At 35.2% G+C, this 19,659-nt stretch overlaps 1 protein-coding gene across 1 annotated transcript in view; it reads left to right on the top strand.

The window, feature by feature from the left end:
• Positions 1-19,659, top strand: part of FUT8 (fucosyltransferase 8 (alpha (1,6) fucosyltransferase)) — an 89,527-nt gene that overhangs the window by 9,025 nt on the left and 60,843 nt on the right. The window contains exon 2 of the mRNA XM_014950385.1: positions 11,934-12,027. The gene's annotated coding sequence lies outside the window, so the exon portion shown is untranslated. The remainder of the gene's footprint in view (positions 1-11,933; positions 12,028-19,659) is intronic.

Here is a 19,659-nt window from a genome sequence, read left to right as displayed (position 1 = left end):
ATTTTTAATCTATATTCTTTTTAGCAGGTGTAAACAAATGCTTTTTCCTGTTTTCTTTTTTGTACACACCAACAGCATTTTTTCTGAAATGGAGTTTATTCTGTTACTCTGTTTAATGCTGTAATGTTTTTTGATTTCAGTCTTAATTCCAAGTCTGTTATGGTGAATAATCAAAAGTTTCTTTAATTTAGAAGGGGTGTTGTTTTTATGAGTTGGGTATCTTTCTTCAGTAGCTAAATTGCTCAATGTGACTACTTGTTCAGGGTTCTTTGAGGCAAGAAGAATTTTGCTGGTTTTTCCCCATCTTCTTCTGGATCAATTCTTGCAGTCAAATTCTGGAGAAGGTTCTAGGATTTTCTGTTTTGTGTGTGGTTTTTTTATTTGGTTGTTTTTGTGTGTGGTTTTGTTTTTGTTTTTTTTAAAATATCTTTCCCCTCCTGACATTTAGTTACACAAGGAGGATACAATAGTTCATTAAAGAATGAACTATTAAGCAAGCAGGGAAGACAAATTATTTTATAATTATAAAATTATTATAAATTATTTTATAATTATAATGAACCAAGTCATTGCTAAAATATTATTTTATCTTTTAATACCAAATATGAGAATTCTTTTGGGATCATCTTGGTAGAACTGGTTGCCGTGCAAAGTGTTTGGAGGAATCTAATGTTTTTCTTTATTACAGAAAAAATAGATCCCCTCCCCTTCATTTTATTATTGATAATGGTATCCTGAACAGTTTAAAATTATCTTCATTTCTAGAATCATCAGAACTATGCTTGTGTTAAATTTTTTTTTATGGTGTGTGATTGCAATTATTTACTGGGTTTCATGCCTTTATTTATATCCTAACGTTCATCAGTTTTGGTCTATAATATGCTTTTTTGTCAAGCAGAGAAAATCTGAGAGAATAGGGCAGGAGAGAGAGAAGGCATAACACTTAAAGCAATAAGATGCCCTTAACCAACAAATGAGCAAACAAACAAAAAAACTTAAGAAAAAACCTTGTGTTGAGCTGTTCCAAAAGCCTGTGTTGTATGTGGGAAAGCTTCCTGAACAGAACTGTGAAATGGTGACCCACACTGCTCCCTGGTAATGTGAGTGCTTCTTTCATAGGATATAACTTTATCTTAGTTGGCTATAGTTCTATACTAGCACCAAATCCTGTTCATATGTATATATAAACCTGACTTTGTTGTGTAACTATTGCTTATATTGATTTCTGTACCAGAAAAATGGAAGGTGGCATATTTAATAGAGTCTTATTTTAAGAGTTCTAAAGCTGGTCTTTGAGGCAAAAGATCTGTAAGTTTAACTTCTGTACCAAGCAAATCTGGAGAAACTGTGAAAAAAAGAGTTATTTAATATGTATTTAAGTATGGTGTATTGAAGAAGAGCCAGTTTAGAGGTGACCTGATCAATAAACTGTTACTGAATTTCTTCTTGTTGGCAAGGCTCTTCACCAATTGCTTTTAGAAAAGGGAAGGTCTGCTGGGAAAAGAGAAGCAGTCTTTTTGTGAATTTCTAATTCTAGAAAGGAATAGAAAAACAGACGCATATAGTTATTTTTCATAATAGGAAGAGTGTAATGCAAGGATTCATCTTATTCTGCTGAAGGAACTCTGTTGGGTCATGTATAGTTCATTCCAAGAATAAATTACCTGGAAGGCAGAGTCTCGAGGTTTTCTGAATAGAATCAGTATAGGAAATTTTAGCATTATATTTGGTTCTAAATAATCTTGACATAATGTTTACATTTTAAGTGTCTTTTTTTTTTTTTTTTTTCCCTCCACTTCTCTAAAAGAAGGTTAGAAATGAGATTTGGGAGGAGGTTTTCCTGTGGTCAAGTGATGAATAAAACAAAAAATCTGAATGGCACTAAATGAACCTGTGCACGTAGTGTAGTGAAGATCTGGCTGTGTTACTCAGTGCAGTACATGGAAGCCCTCTTGAAGACTAAAAAAAGTCATAAACATAATGTCATATGTAAAAAAGTCATAAACATAATGTTGAATTTGGTAGTAAAGAAGTTTTTGCATCCCATCCTCCCCTATATTGTTCTTTATTTAACTGATATTGTTTTATGTGCACCTGAAAAACAGCCAGCAATTTTTTTACTTTAGTTCAATTTGTTCTGGTTCACGTTTAACAAATGTCAAAAAACTGCTTTAGGTTCACTGCTGGTTCAAGGAAGACTAAGATTTTTCAGTGAGTTTTTAGATGGAGTTAAATTCAGCTCACTGTACTAAAGGTAATTCAAATCAATGGCCTTGAATGTTGCCATTTTCTTGATTATGATCTTAATATGCATTGCTTAAGAAAAAGAACTGTGAAGCACGATTTTGTCTGGCAGTTGTTGCTTCTTATTGCGCATATAATTTCTTTTTGTGTATTGTAATACAAATATTCTAATAATATATTTTTAAAGCCTTTTCCAGCTTTTGACAGCACAGAAATGTTTTTATACTTACGTGTAACAGAGTTTCTTTAAAAACTTATTATTTAGTCATCTGAAACAAATGAAGGCATTCTTGTTAGTAGATCGGGTTGGCAGCACACCATTATTTTTGCCAGCATCAGGAATCCCTTTTGCAGTTTTGAAGATCCATTAAAAGCAAATCAGGACAGTGTTTTGTTGTTGTTGTTGTGTTTTTTTTTTTAATAGTGGAGCTGAATTTTTGATCACCCAATGCTATTTTAGACTTCTGACTACCATCATTGCTATAAAAAGCAAAGTATGCTGGTATATTTAAAATGGACACTCCATCACATGTATATTGAAAAGTTTAACTTCTCTTGTATGATTGAAATAAATTAATAAATAAAGATCCCCAAACTCAAGGGTTTTTTGCATTAATGAGAACTGGATCTGAAATCTTCTATTTCTCTCTGGAGCCACCTATGCAAATCACATTGAGATAAACTCAATGTACATAATTTCTCTTCCATCCTTTGTTGCATAGAGAGTTTTTCCTGGAGAAATCGTATGAAATCTATTAATAAATATATAGACCATTTGCAAATGATTCTGTATAGAAGTACAATATTTTTCATATATATCAATTAAAGAAAATTTTTGTAATGTTATATATATTTCTGTGAAATAACCAGTAACAGTTAGCAATAATAAATTGTATGCCCATCACTCCCTTTTCTCCAAAGGAAAATAACAATAGCCTGCCAACTGCTGGTATTTGAAAATAAGTTTCTGAAAATCATTAACTAATAACATTACCCTGGACTACTGCAGTGGTAGAATGTCATGATATTGCATGAATTTTTTCGTACATGCCTCATTACGTTTCCCTTCACTCTCTTTCCCTCTGTCTTTAGTATTGATTTGAAATGTATTTACTAACTAGATAACAAAATTCTTCTGGCTGTCATTGAGGTAGCTTCTTTTTGGTTTTGTTTATTTAAGAAAGCTTACATCAGTTTTGACCTCCTGATATATTGACACTGATGTCCATCATCGCTTCTATTTCTGAAAACTGATGATTGTAGTGTGAAGGAGAATATCTTGCCACCAGTCCTGGAACTATTTTAAGATGCCAAAGCATTACACTGACCATAGCAAAAGATTTTACATTCACTTGTGTTGAGCAGATACTGTGGTAGCGAAAGGTAAGATAGCAATGACAGGAGTGCTTAGTAGTGCCACTCTAGGTAAAAATAAAAAAGCACAGCATTCTCATTTAACCTAGGTGTTATAGTTTAATGAAGGAATTTAACACTTCTAAATTTTGTTCTGAACTTAAAAAGAAGTGTTATCACAAAATTGTGATACATTTTCTGAAAGAAATTCAGTGTGAATGTTCCTTTTGCCATACAAGATGCTTAACTACATAAAGGGAAAGGCTAAGATTCTACTCCAAATAAATGCAGTGGCAGCTGCTAACAGTCTTGAAGTCTTTTATGTGGTATTAATCAACACCTGAAAAGGTAGCTTAAGAAACCGTAGACCTGTTCTTTAGAGGAACTAATTATCATTGCATTTTCAACATCTTGTGAACTGGTTATTTCTCAGCATCTCAAAAACTGGACCTAATCTACAAATGTGTTCAAATTAGTATTATATTTCATTTCAAGTTGATGCCTTAATGAAAAATCTGAAAACAGCAGATGTATGTGGTCCAAGTTTATTTAAGTTTGGATAAACGATGAGCAGAAGAGGCAGAGTTAGAATTGCATCTGAGATACTGTAACGATACGCTTAGATATTTTGATGTCTTTACAAGTTGATGTTTACAAGTTAAGCAGGTTGAGAACAAGAAGATTGTAAAATACAATTCAGTCAGAATTTTGGTGGCTGATTGAGTCTTTATAAAAGCATGCATATCTGCAGAAGGCAAAAGCTGTCAGAGAACTGGTGTATCTGAAAAGTTCCATTGGGCATAAGGAATCCTTTCTAAAGAAGGTTATGTTATGTTGGTAGTTATTGTGCTGAAACTGTGGAGGTGGATGGAGAGTGGGGAGAAAATCAGTTACCGCCTCAGCAATGTTATTTGTCTAATTTTCAGTTTCTGTTTTTTTTATATATTGCGCTTCTGGGATATTTGAATAGCAAACATTAAGAATTTGTATAATCTAAAGCATATAGTGTTCCCTGAACTTTGAAAACAAGTTTTAGTATCTTAATCTACTTTTTTCCCCCCTGACAGACTTGAAATGATTTGCTTTATGATTACTTAAATTTTAAATGAAGCCTGTGGGTTTTGATGTTTTGGCAATCTCAATCTTTTACTCTTTGTGATCAGAAAATAGGCCAGGTACTGTTGTACTGAGAATGCGGTGTTGGTATTGTGTGTTTTTATCCCCCTGATAAGTGAATTCAGTAAATAATTTGTTTATTTGACATCACTGACACAAACACATGTAAAGGAAAAATGAATAGTTATCCAAATTGTTGACTGAATATCATTCTGAAAAGACAAGAAGTAACTCAGACCAGTTTTGGAAAATGAAGATGTGTGAGATAGTGTAGGTAGGCAGGGGTTCTGGTTGTTTTGTTTCTGAGAATTTTTGTATATTGATGGCAGCAGATACTTTTGATATATATGGATGCTTCTGTGAATGTCAGTTGCAGGATCAGGATCTAAGTTAGGGGTGCAAACCAGGGGACAGTAAGTCCTTTGAATATGGAATGACTGAATTATACCAGCAGCGGCACATGACAACCTTTGAGCACAGTTTTATTTATTACAGTGTTTTGAAAAGTGCATTCTGCCTGTGCTTTAAATAGTAAATGTACACACGAAATGTGAACTTAATCTCTCTGTAATATTGATGTTGGTATCATCTACTATCAGATTTACGGTACCATTTCTGTCTCAAAATTTTCTTTCTTCTCATTGCCTCTTGACCTATAAACCCAGAGACAGAATTACTCAAGGTCTTTAAAAATCTGTTCAGTGTACTGCTTTGTCTAAAATCTTCTGGTTTTAGTGCAAACAACTTCAGAAAACAGTATTTCATTGCTGAACACCTCAGGGTAGATAATCATGTAGATGTAATGTTTAGGGCATTAGCGGGAAGACCCTGGCCTCCACTTAGGGTATCTGTTTTAATTGTAAGTTTAACAAAGCCATTTGTTTTAATTGTAAGTTTGTAATTTTCAAGTGGGTGTAGTAGACTTACTTTATTGCTTCCTTGACTCATTGTTGCTTTTTGGTTTTCGTGAATAATTTCAGGAGTAGACATGTAGATCCCGTAATGCTCCTCCCTTCCTGTGGAGCTGAAGCCTAATGCCATCTGAATTCACCTTTAACTTTCTAGGGTATTCTGTCCTGAGACTCACTTGGCTGGAGCATTTTTCTGTCAGAACGGCACTCGATTTATGATTGGTGGTTGGGCTTTAGCTGGACGCAGGAGGTGACTCCTGCAAGAGGTTGCTCAGGACCATGGAGAGCTCTCTTACGTACCGGCCTGGGTGATAAGGGGCATCTTGGCATTTCTCTTGAGATGGTTGCTAAAATTAGGCTGTAAAAACCTACACGGAAAGTAGGAACAAGAAGATAATAAAGAAGATAATATCTGGCATAAATGCCAGTACATGGAAATACCGTAACTCGGAAGTTCAAGGAATTGTGAGATGCTGCTGGGGGGAATGCTAAGCGTAGGAGCAGCTGGCCATGATATAATCATGTCCTTATTAGAGCGAGATCACCACAAAGGAAAATATTGCTTTTCTCCCAATTAACGAGTCTATGTGAAGTGATTCTATGAACTTAATGGCTTGCTTTGTGGATAGTATCGTAATCTTGCCTAGGAAACAGTAAGAAAACCACATGACTATAGGTTTTTCCTGATGCTTAGCCCTTTTAGAAAGGATATTTCAAACCCTACATTATGTTCCTTATTACAATCTGAAATACTTGAATGGGGTTTCACTAGAAGTATATGTGAGAAAATATGCAAATTTAGCTTTTAAGTTCTTTTTTAGAGTACAGTATTCATATTGTTTTTAATTAATTACAGACTTTATATGAAAAATTAATTGGTTTTATGACCAATGAATGTTTAGTTTATAAAATATTCAAACAACTTTCTTTTGTTTCTGTTGATAAAGTTATATATCCACACACATGATATACACAGATGAAAAAAAACCCCAAGCCATCTTGCATATTAACGAAAATACCTTACTAGTTAAGGCTGATAGCTTTTAACACTCACCACAGTTTGACAGCAGTTGAATTAGTGATAGTTATGTTATAAATAAAAATGGTAATTCTGATTAACAGTGTAATCTTAATACTTGACATAAAAGGAGTTAGACAAAAATGTAGTACCTCCAGAGATGTTTTAAACTCATCTGTCATTTTCCCTTAATAATATGTCACGCCAGTTTTGAAAGGAAGGGCCATTGGCAGCTTTACATGAGGTATTGACTTGCAAGTTTCTCAGTCCTGTTTTATGCATAGCTGTACTATTGTACAAAGCACCTTGAGTTTTTCAGTTCCTTCACTTTCAAATAAAAGAATAGATATTAGATCAGTGGTGCTCTTGAGCCATGGTGATGGTCAAGTAGGAAGCAATCAAGTTTTGGTGGCACGGAGCTCTATGAAAGCCTCAAATGAGTGTAAATTAGACAGAACAAGCCTATATGCTAAAAGACGTTTGTTGCTTCCCATACTTGGATTAGCTCATTCGTTATAGATCAGATGTTCTTATTACACACTTTGTAGTGTGTCTTATTACACACTTGGTAGTGTTTAAATTTCAGTGTCCTTTATCTCTGAAAACAGTAGTGTTTCAAAGAAAATTGGAGTGCCAAGGGAAATTTTTACACGTTAAGATACATATATTGTGGCACAGTAGAATCAAACTTAAGGGAAATACTTCTATCATATGGCAACATTAGTATTTACAGTCTTCAATAAAATTTTTCTTGTTCCAATAAAAGCACTGCAGAAAACACAATTCAATTTAAATTAGAAAATGGTTATACAAAGACAGTCTCATTATTTAGATAATGATCATTTAAGACATTCTTTCCCTGATGTGGCCCACTCAGAATTGTATTCTGGCATTTCTGTTACTGGGTTGTCAAATCATCCAGTCTCCAAGCCTCCCATGTGTAACGGGGAAGGCTTTTAGCTCAATTCTGTGACTTTTTTTTTTCCCAGCTTATGAATACTGTACACTTTGAGTTTGCAAAACATCCTGGTTGCAAATAGGACTCCAGTTTTCATATGGCTGCCAAGTGTCATGCATTTTTGCATAACTATTATAAACTCAGCAGCTCTCTGCCTGTTTTGCATCTTGATCTATAAACGTCCAGCTGAGTTGTGAATAGGCTGATGTTAAGTTTCTTTTTTTTTTTTTTTTTGCATGTTGCTTTGATGCCAGCCAGAAGAAGAAAGATCTTTCCTCTGATCTTGCCTCTGATGGTTGCAGCCATTAAGGAATAGCATGGGGAAGTGGGTGGAAGGGCAGATGCAGTGGAGAGCTTCAGGACCAACAAGAATGGAAACATCAAATATTAGCTAAAGTTTGTCTGTCATTTTTGTCCCGCTCTGTTCCTTCCTCAAGGTATCTAGATCGTGCTACTGAATAAGAAGCTGCGCTTCCCCCAAGCAGAAGAGGCACCTCTACTTTGGTCCCAGAAAACCACTGAAACAGAAAGCAAAGCATTTCTATGTCTGCTGCTCATAAATTTGGATTCTAATGAGAACTATGGAACAAAGTGATGTTTTGGGGCAATCTCCTTACTTTGTGAAGTTGTTGGCTGTGGAACCACATCCATATGAAAGACGTTACCTTATTGTTGCGTATTCTGAGTGATGTTGGAAAATTAGTTGTTTTCTTCTTTTACCTCCTAATGAGAAGTTCAGCTTGATTTAAAAAGAAATGTCCCAGAAAATTTGGAGAGTATTAGCCTGTTTTTAAAAATCAGGCTTTTTTGTGGCTTTTGGAGAAACAAAATCAAAAGTTTGGCTGTTGTGGCTAAAAGCTTGTCTGAAAAATCAGCAGGATCAGTAGGCATGTTTGAATACATTTTAACTAGGTCATGCCTGGGTGCCTTGGGGTCCATTCTTCCATGCAGTTTAAATGCAACTCACATTTTAGAATCCCATCATGTGACCAGTGGCTTGGTCCTGCTGACACGGGGGCTGTTGGTTAATAGATATCCCCAGCTGCTGGAAGAAATCAGCCAGCAGCAGTGAACTTCAGCAGCATGTTCCAAGTCTTGTTCAGGGATACTTCTGAGCACTTTATCTTTTCTGGAGGTATGCTGTACATGTGGCTATTGACCGTGTTAAAGCTTTGATATGCAGCTTGATGGGTTGAGAAGACTGGTCTTTTTTATTCTAGAGGTTTCCTGATCTCCAGGAGTACTTCACAGAATTAGGGGTATTAAGTTCTGTACTCTATTAAAAAAATAATAAGTTCTAAGTTTTGTTAAGAAAGGGATGAGCCATTTCTGTTCATCAGACTAATGCAGGGCAGAAAACCCGATTAATTTCAACATCTTGATTGAACTGCTATATATTTTTTGTAAGCACTTTTGGTGTTTCAATTTAAAGGAAATGAGTGACCAAGAATCCATTACCTCATTAAATCATCTGCTTTAATGGCTGATTCCTTGAGCTGTTACACATATATATGTTTAGGAACTCCCTTCCCCTTCCTCATGAGCTGAATTTATCTAGATTAAACTCCTAGTCCCCAGATTTTGTTATGCCTTTGCTTTCAAGTGTAAGAAGCAATTCAGTGTCAGAAATCTTTTTTTTTTTTTTTTTTAGTGTAAGTTATGTCCTGCTAACTTTCATAGTCTGTTCCTTTACTGTATTGCTTCCACAGATTTTTTTTTTTTTTTTTTTTTTAATAACTTTCATAGTCTGTTCCTTTGCTGTATTGCTTCCACAGATTTGCACTCTTTCTATTTTCTTTTCAAATGACTGAAGACAATCAGTAGATGATTAATCTATTAACGCTGCAGGAAGATCATCCTTGATGTTAGACTTGATGTTTGAATTTTTCATTATTCATTCTTGACTATGGCTATATTAGATTAGGGTTGTATGGAGTTAATACAGTAAGTAAACAAGGATAAATAAACCTTCTCTCTTATTTAATTGTCCTGTTCATTTGCTAGGATAGTTTTATCTGACAAAGACACTTGGTTAGTTAGATAAGACAAAGGTAACTTCTGTGCTGTGTTTCTGGTTAATGTATTATCTTAATAGTTAAAAGTGACTGTAAAACTGAAGACCACTTTATCCACTTATTAACATGAGTTCATGTATATAATTTTCGTGGAGCGTATTGTGTCTGCAATTGAGTTGTTTATCTTTCTAAAAGAAAAATCACCAGTTACTTTCTGTGTAAGTGTTTGACAGAGAATCTTGCATCTATTTGACAAGTAAGCTGCTCTTGACAGAGAATCTTGCATCTATTTGACAAGCTGCTCTTTTTCCTTCCAGGGTACAATTCCCTCTTTTGTTTAAAATTGCATCAATTGTAAAAAAATTTAGAAATTACTGTATCTTTTCTCAAGCCTTCAAATGTAATACATTGCAGAAAGGATAAGCATTTCTATTTATTACGGTATCTAAACCAAAAGAGTGCTTAATATTTTAAAAGTATTTGTTTTTATTGTTGGTCTAAGTTTTTTATCTAGTTTAAAAAAGTTATTTTTTCTGATTAGTTCTTAACTCATGTCAAACTGTTTCAAGGGCAGTGTCCTGTGTATACTTTCAGCATAAACACCCCTCTGGCAAATGCTGTTGGTACGGATCTCTCTGAAGCAGTGCCATTGTGATATCTGAACCACTAGGTGTTCATAAGGCATAATTTTGAGAATGCTTGGTCTGTGATACTAAAATTACTAAAACTGGGGGGTTTGTTTGGTTGGTTTTTTTCTTGATCTCTGACCCAAAGCTGTGTTGTTAAAGTAGGATTAGTAGTAATACTCAACTTTGTTCTCCTTTGTGGTTTGGTGGGGTTTTCTTTGGTGCTGTTTTTGGTTTGGTTTGTTTTGTTTTAGAAGAAATAAATTTCACAACTACAGGGGCATAGGACCCTGAGTTTTCTTGGGCTTCAAGCTGCTGTACTGGAATTTTCTTGACACCATACTGTACAGTTTCTTGAACATCTAGACCTGAGCATGGTCAGGATGTCTCCAGGGAATGCAGATTGTCTCTGTTTCTCTGAGAAGCCCTACCTGTCATCTTAAGCATTAAAATGATTCTGAACAAGCAAACAGAATGTTTCCAGCCCCCCTAATACTGTCTGTCAAAAGGAATGGAGGGCACTTCTGATGCTATATACTTCTAAAAGTGTTACCAGAATTCACAAAAGGAAGGAATTGGAACAATGCGTATGTTGTCTCTAATAAATACTAAAATGAACAAAGAAGAATTTTGTTATGAGAGCTGAATTAGGGTTTTAGGTTAAGTAGTTATGAAGAGAGCTTGTGCTTTTTGCAACATAGCAGAAATTTTCTTGAAATTTTGGGAGTTTTCTTCTTCTGCTATGGAATTTATTTGTAATTTGTTTTCTCCATTTCTCCATATTTGTGATTTCTCCAGTTGCATTAAGGGATTATTCTAGTATCTTTTAATATTTTGATTATGAGAAAACTCATTTTCTTTGCAAGGTTTCCTTAACATGTTTAAAAATTTTATAAACCATAATGTACATGAAAGAATATATATGATTACTCTTGTATCCGTTTTATAAAAATCAAGGTTAAAACTAAATATTCCATCTTTGAATTTTTTTTTTTTTCAATTTCAAAAGTTTTGACTGGTATTTTGAATTGGGAGTGATGCTTAGAAATGGGGAAACAGTCATTTGACAAAGCTGAAAAATGGCTGAATTACTTTAATTGATTATGCAGATTTGTATCTTGCATTCAAGATTTATAGCATCTTTCAGCTGCAAATTTGATAGTATCTGTAAATATTAATGAATTCAACTTCAAACGTAATTTTGAGATTGGCAAATAGTAACAAGGGGAACTGGGACCTGATGAGACTGGCTTGTACAAGTTACTCACTAAATCAACGCAGACCCTAAAATATTTTTTTTTTTTAATTATTTGATTGCTAGATCACATTGTATCTAATCAAATAGTAACAAGGGGAACTGGGACCTGATGAGACTGGCTTGTACAAGTTACTCACTAAATCAACGCAGACCCTAAAATATTTTTTTTGTTTAATTATTTGATTGTTAGATCACATTGTATCTAATCTAAGTATAAGGAAAGATGTTAGTTAAAAATATTTCCCTTAAGTGTTTGATCTTTTTGGAAATCCATAATTAGTTAAATAAAAAGTAGTAAATGTGATAAGGTGAAAAAATCAGCTTCTTTCTCAATGTTATGATACAAGGGCAAATAAAAAAGAAAATGTTCTTATAGAATGTGAAACACTTTTGTTTGAATATGAATTTAAAGGGGTCTTTTTTCTTTTCAACAGTTATTAATTTCACTTGCTGCTGGACTAGTGGAATTATTTGTTAACCTCTGAGCCCATGATGCAGTTGTGTTTATTTCCTGCTGCCATGGAGAGGGTAAGCTGTTCTTCAGATATGTTACGAAGTTATGACATTTAAAAATTTACTGCTATTTATATGAAAGATAATATACTGTCCTGGTTTGAGTGATACAGGACTAATTTATCTTCTAATGCCTAAAGATAATATACTGTCCTGGTTTGAGTGATATAGGACTAATTTATCTTCTAGTGCCTGGGAAAATTGCACTTTCAGAAGAGACTGGTATCTGAACTTGTGAAAATACTTGCTTTATAGCCAGTTAGGTTATAAAGCCTATAAAAATATATAGGCTAGGATTCAAAGTCCCAGTGTTTTCAAACCTTGCCAGGTGCAGGGATGAGGAAGAGCAAGGTTTGGGCACTTGACTCAAGCTGCCAACAGGATTATTTCATACCATGAAGGTCCCATTCAGTATAAATTAGAAAGTTTGCTGCATAGTTCTCTCTCTTCATTGATGTCAGTGGTCCAGAGAACTTCTTGCCCTGGTGTCGGACCCCTGAGCCCTTCCCTTCCTCCTGAAGCTGAAGCTGAAAGTACATGAAGAGAAAATCACCCAAATTGCTCAGAGCAATCCATACAGTTATAAAATTGGGCCTTTACAGAAACAGTAGTAAAGATGAAGGTGTGGCTGTTGGAGTAAATAGTAAGCAAGTCTCATGATTATGTTTACTGATGCCCTGTGACAGATGTGAACAGAAGTCAAGAAGAAAAGAAAACTAAATTTACATAATTGAGTATATATATGGAATACTATAAAATGTATGTCCTTGTTCCAGAAAAGGCAGGGGATTGATAGTTTTTATGGATAGAAAATTAAAATCATATAACTGAAACAGTGAACTTGAATAGAAAACTAAAGGAATTTCATTTTGGATACTTTTAGAATACAAACATGAATACATATTCTGTGAATGTGTTTCTGTTCTCTGATTGAAGAAGATAATATATATGATTTATATTAATAAAGGTAATTGAAAAGTTATGGATGAATGAAATGCTTTCTAAATTGTTTCCAGTCAATATTGTAAAAGGTTTGGAACTAAATTGGATAGTCTCTTGGGATTAGTGTAGATGACTGCTAGAATTAGAAATAATTACCAGCCCTGACTTGTAGTATGTAAAGAATGGGGACAAATTTTGAAAGAAATGACAATTAACAAAGTAGCTAGATGAAAATGGAAAATGAGAAATACAACACAGGTTTGCCAAAGATTGTTTGGTTTGGGTTATTCTAGGTTTACTTATTAACTCTTCCAAAGAGGGAAAGTAAATTTCCTAATGAAACATAGTTTGGGAGAGGCTGTGTATCTGGACTTGCTTTCAGCATTTGCTTGGCACATAGAAAATGATATATTGAGCTAGAGGAAATGTGGATGAAAAGTAGAATCATTCCTTGGAAAAGGAAGTAGATGAAGTGACAGTGATTTGTGCTGCAAGGAAGAGTATTGGACTGAAGGAGAGCCACTATTAGTGTAGTGGATTTACGTCTGTTATTCATCTCGGTATTTTCAGGAGTGAGGTCACAAAAAGATAATAGATTATAATGAAATTTAGGTCACACAGTAGAGGAGTGTTATGATGAGATTCAGAAAAATGTGCAAGAAGAATTTTTACTTGGGATACTGTAGTGGTAGAATGGGATAAAGTATAAAAAGTTAAAAGGACTAAAAATAAGAATTTCTATATATAAGATGGGAGCTTATCAATTTGAAGAGACATCGGTGCAAAAAGATTTGGAGGTATTATGTCCTTGCAAAATGACTGGCTGCCAGAGTAACGTGGCCATGAAAAAGACAAATCCAGTCCTAGGATATATCACAGAAAGCAGATCCAAGAGAGAAAAGTAAGTATTTGTTTCATAGAAGACACTGGGAACGTCTTGTGTGTTATGTATGCAATTCTGATTCCTGGTCCTCTGAAGAGACTTCATTGGGATGGGAGCTGGTGCAGGATGTGGAGAATTTGTAAGGCTCATGCAGTGAAGTGTTTGTGAACCTGGCGTATCACACTCAGACTCACATAGGAGTCTGAGAAGTGATAAAGCTGCTTTCTGTCAATGCACAGCTGTGTACAGAACAGGGCAGTAACTGAGCTCTCTAAGGTGAGTTTATGCTAGTGAGAGAAAACACAAGTATAAATTAACACAATATAAATTTAGTTTGGAAATTAAAGAAGGCTTTTAAGCATTGGAAGAACCGTTTGTTTTTTTTAAATAGCCTTCCAATAATGGGGAAAGGAAATGCATTTTTTTTTTTTTTTTAGGTGGAACTTTAAAAGCTTTCTATGACATGGTTGCCTGAAATACTAGGACATAGGACTTGACTGAAGAAATCTTACCTATATGACATAGTTTGGATTATGAAGATAGTGTGTCATTAATCAAATAGCACATAAGCCTTTGTAAAGAGTGCATTGCATATACCATAAATAATATTTGCAACATTTGCTTATTTATATAAGTTAAATATTACAACACTACAGAGTCATTTAAGTGTTATTTTTGTCATTTGATCCTTAGTTTTGTTTTAATATCCTAAAAGAATTATTTCTTTAGGCTCTAATCCTTTTGCAGAGGCTGTGCCATCATGTCATTGTTACATAGGAACTGGAATCAGAAAGTTGTTTGGGTTTCGGAGGTTTTTTTTTTTAAATTGTATTTCTATTGGAGCAGTGCAGGTTATAATTACTAAGAGTAGCCTGCTTTCCTAAGAAGATAATTTTTGTTAGTGAAGTCTTAAAGAATATTAACTTATTTAAATTTATTTTGCTTTTAAAAGAAACTAACAATGATGTGCAGATGAAATCTAAGTTGCATGTACAGTGTAACATGCTTTTTGAGTGTTTCGCATTTAGTGAGAAGTCATTGTGATAGCCCATAACAGTGGAGTGAATTTCCTGTTTTATACTGTGAAAAAAGGATTGTAGGTAATGTAAATGCCATTAATTATAATGCTGCATGTATAAGCTGTAGTGATGAGTTTTGCTTCATGAGTAATTTTTTTTAATTTTCAACATACACAGGGTACACTTTTTTGAGTGAATCTAGGTCAGTAGGTGGTTGAGCCAAAAGAGACTTGCTTAACTTGCTTTCAGCTGGATCTAAAATAACTTGAAACTGTAAATTGCCAAGAAAAAGCACAATGCTATTCTGGGGCCAAAATTGTGCATAGCAAGCAAAACTACACAAGGAGAAAATCTTCACTCCATCGCTGAATCTGTTACTGAAAGCATGTTGGAAATAGCAAGTTAACAAGGAACTTAATTTAAGTCATGGAAAATGTCCTTTCATTTGAAATTATGGCATTGGGCTATTCAAGTTTCTCATCTGTAAGTATGTACCTTTTAAAGCTTTAAATAACCAGAAAACATTATGGGGGCAAGATGAGCAAACATAGTATATATTTACTTTTTTCATTGATTGATCTTTTTTGCTATAACAAAATAACTTTGACATGGATGCATATTATTTCTCCTGATGATGTTGGAGCTACACTTCGGTCTCTTTTTTAATTATCAATTAAGTTAGTGTTCTCTTTACTGTTTCCTTTAGTCATTTTGTACACACTATATTGCATTACATTGAAGCAATGGTTTTTAACCAAAACTTCCCTGTTAATTTAACAACAAAACATTTTAATATGCTTACAATAAATTGTGGCTTCATGTATATTATGCTCAATTTGATTTCCTGATTAAGGCATTGAAGCAGACCCTTACTTTTATGTAAATATTCTGTCTTCTCTTTAATGGAATCTAAATAAATTTGTGACACTAACCACATTTTCTATGCTATGCATTTAGCAGTAAATAAATTTAATTTGACATCCTTCCTCACAATATTATTTTCCATTCAACTGATGCATTAAGGATTGTGTATTCCTAATGATTTATAATAACAAGTACTTATCAGAACTTTTTTGCTACATTAAATAATACTACATATTTTGTATTGACATTTTATAATAGAGCTACAGGATTAAATTCAACCTGGGAAATAGCTTACTGTAGGTGATACAAGGCTTTCAACATAGCATTTGCTTTTAACCTTACTTTGCTTTTATTGTACAAAATTTTTTCCTAATATTGGCTTGATTTCCTTATTACCTGAAACAGGAATTTGAAAGAAATAATTTTAGGAGGAGTGACAGAAAAATCCTACATTTAAGTACAAAAAGCTTCAATGTTAATTACCCCCGGTATCTATTTATGTCTCCTTATTTTGATAAGATTTCATAGCTGTCTGTAGTCTCTTCATCTTCAGTCTCCTGTGGAGCCAGGAGACCCTTTGCATTCAATATATGGAAGAATTTTCCACCATTTATGTAAGTCCAAACTGCTTTATTTCAAGACAGCTAAAAGCTGTGTCTTTACAAGCCTACAATCAAGAATCACTGAAGGTTACCACTTTCACTGTGGTATCTCCAGCCCCACTCTGATGCTGGCATCAAAGCATTAAAGCTCCTTTTGCCACTAGGCTCTGGTACGCTGCTGCTTCTACTCAGCTTCGCCCTTTGAGTCCATCCACAGCCCCTCTGTCCGTGCTGGGACTGGGATTGCTGTGGATTGGAGCTGGGTTCTGATGAAGGGGAGATGTTTTCCCTGAAAGATCAGATGGAAACCCTCTTAACTGAGTGTAGTGGTGAAATGTAAAAAGAAAATTAGCTTGACAGATTGCTATAGAGATAATTCCAAGAGCTGTTGGGGAGAATAGAGGAGTACATTGTTTTTCACTCCAAATGCCCAGGGTAAGCCCTTTCAAAAAGACAGAAGAGATATCTTATTACATTATATTGGAAGATGATGCTATAAGAAGTCAACCATTTTTGGGGTCCCCGAGAAGGGAGACAAGAACTAATCTAAAATTGCAGGGAAAAAAATGCAAATTAGCTAATTGTCAAAACACTATGTTTTGATGTGCTTTTGCACTGGAAAATGCAAGGGACTCTGAATGGGTAAATACAATTGAATGTAAGACAAGAAATCACAGTAAATCTCAGAGGATAACTAGTAAATTATAATAGATAGCTTCCTGTGGTAGAAGAAATGTAACATAGTATTTTTAGATAAAGGATCATCACTGTATAATATAATTTAATAATAACACTAATCATTATTATTTAGATACTCTCCTGTTTCCTGCTTAATAAAATATACTTATTGGTACTGCTTTCCCATTCCTCTTAAGTTTGGTGGGCTCTTGTTTCAATATTCAGTATCAGACGGTGTTAATGACCATGTATGTTATGGTTCACCTCAGGTTTGAATTACTGGATTTCATAGAATCATAGACTTGTCTAGGTTGGAAGGGACTTCTAAGATCATCTAGTCCAACCATCAGCTTAACCCTGATAAAAAACCAACCAACCAACCAAAAAACCCCCATCACTAAACCATGTCACTAAACACTATGTCAACCCATCTTTTGAACACCTCCAGGTACGGTGCCTCAACCACTTCCCTGGGCAGCCCATTCCATGCTTAATAAAATTTTAATAAAAATTTTTCCTAATATCCAATCTAAGCCTCACCTGGTGCAGCTTGAGGCCATTTCCTCTTGTCCTCTCACCTGTTACCTGGGAGAAGAGACCAACTCTCCCCCCCCACATCACTACATGCTCCTTTCAGGGAGTTATGGGGAGCGCGAAGGTCTCCCTTCAGCCTCCTTTTCTCCAGGCTGAACACCCCCAGATCCCTCAGCCTCTCCTCACAAGACTCACTCTCCAGACCCCTCACGAGCTTTGTTGCCCTTCTCTAGACCCACTCCAGTCTTTTTTTGTGGTAAGGGGCCCAAAACTGGACATAGTACTTGAGGTGGGGCCTCACCAGCGCCCAGTACAGGGGGACCATCATCTCCTGAGTCCTACTGACCATGCTGTTCCTGACACAGGCCAGGATGCTGGTAGCCTTCTTGGCCACCTGGGCACACTGCTGGCTCATGTTCAGCTGACAGTTGACCAACACCCCCAGGTCCTTTTCTGCCAGGCAGCTCCAGCCACTCTGCCCCCAGCCTGTAGCGCTCCAGGGGGTTGGTGTGACCCAAGGGCAGGACCCAGCACTTGGCCTTGTTGAACATCATCCCGTTGGTCTCAAGCCATCAATCCAGCCTGTTCAGATCCCTCTGCAAGGCCTGTCTACCCTCCAGCAGGTCGACACTCCCACCCAACTTGGTGTCGTCTGCGAAGTGACTGAGGGTGCTCTCAATCCCCTCGTCTAGATCATTGATAAAGATGTTAAAGAGAATGATTTGTGGCCTGATGCTGATTTTTCTCAAACTTCAGGCACATACTTTCCTTCTTGGCAGTCCTGAGCTTAGTTTACAGTATGGAAACTCATAAACATCTATATAAAATTAAAGAAAGATAAATATTGACATTGCATCTTGGCTCTCTGTCAGGCAGATATCTGTGGTATATGTCTGCATGTGGAGGTCTTTTAGAAACCTGATAGAAGCTGTAGAAATTGAACAGTTTTAAAAATGTGATCGTATTTCCTTTTTATTCCCCTATTTATTCTTTTATTTCTGCTAGTCTTTTATTTATTATAATTTAATTTATATAAAGGGTCTTGTACGGACTTTGAAATACTGAAATACTTAGACATTTTGCATTCCCAGAACAGTATGAAATGGAAGAAAAAACGTAAAGGGCTGCGCTGGTTTGGGGTGGAGCGGAGCCAGCTCTGCTCGGGGAGAGAGGCTCTTGGTTACACCAGTCTGGAACTTTCCCAGTGCCCGCTGGTGACATCTTCTTGGGAGTATGATATGGTTTTGTATATATATATTTACATATACTGTATCTATATATTTATTTCTGTTTTATTGTATTATTAATATTTCATGAAAGTAGTTCAGTTCTTCCTAAATGCATAACTCTCTTTATCTCTCTCCTTCCTCTTCTTGGAATGAGAGGTGGGGGACAGCATCTATTGGCCAACCCAGCCCAAACCATGACAAAGGCATGTTACAGCGCAAAGCCAAGAGTTAAGAGTAGTCAGAACTCATGTAGAATTAGTTACACCACTCTTTGAGATACAGGCTGTTTAATGGTAGTTCGGAATGTTCTTCCTGTTTGTTCAGATAATTTGGCATCTTCATGTTATATTTAACTGTACTGTGACATAACTCATAAAAAGAACAATGACATCGTCAGAGATTCATAGGAATCAAATAAAATGTGCTATCTTCTGCATATTGTCTAAAATATTTAAGAGTAGTTTCAGAACTCTTTGCTTTTTAAAGTATTAGTTCCATTAATTGTTTTAGACATAATTTTATTTATTTTCAGGAAGTAAAACCAGGTTTACTATTAAAGGATGTTACCTTTAAAGTGGTGGTATATGGTGTAAAGCAACGTGAAGATGCTACAAGAACAAAGTACTTGAAAATAATTACTATACACCGTTAATTGCTCAAGATGTACAATGATGTAAATAAAAATGGGATTTTTTTTTGCTCCAGTATGCACTTGAAAATTCTAGAAGCTCTTGAGAGCCAGAAATACTTGACCAATCTTATCCTCGGGACCACAGACAAGTACTTGATGAAGCTATAATTCTGTTTCCTTCCTGAAAACGATTGACTGAATATTTCTCCTGTCTTTCTATTTATCCTTTTAAACCAAATGCTCAAAAGTTACTTTTTTATTAGTA

The sequence above is a fragment of the Calidris pugnax genome, unplaced genomic scaffold (genome assembly GCF_001431845.1).
Source record: "Calidris pugnax isolate Ruff unplaced genomic scaffold, ASM143184v1 scaffold68, whole genome shotgun sequence".
Lineage (NCBI taxonomy): Eukaryota > Metazoa > Chordata > Aves > Charadriiformes > Scolopacidae > Calidris > Calidris pugnax.
Note: the sequence above shows the minus strand (reverse complement) of the source record. Positions and strands in the feature narration are given on the sequence as shown.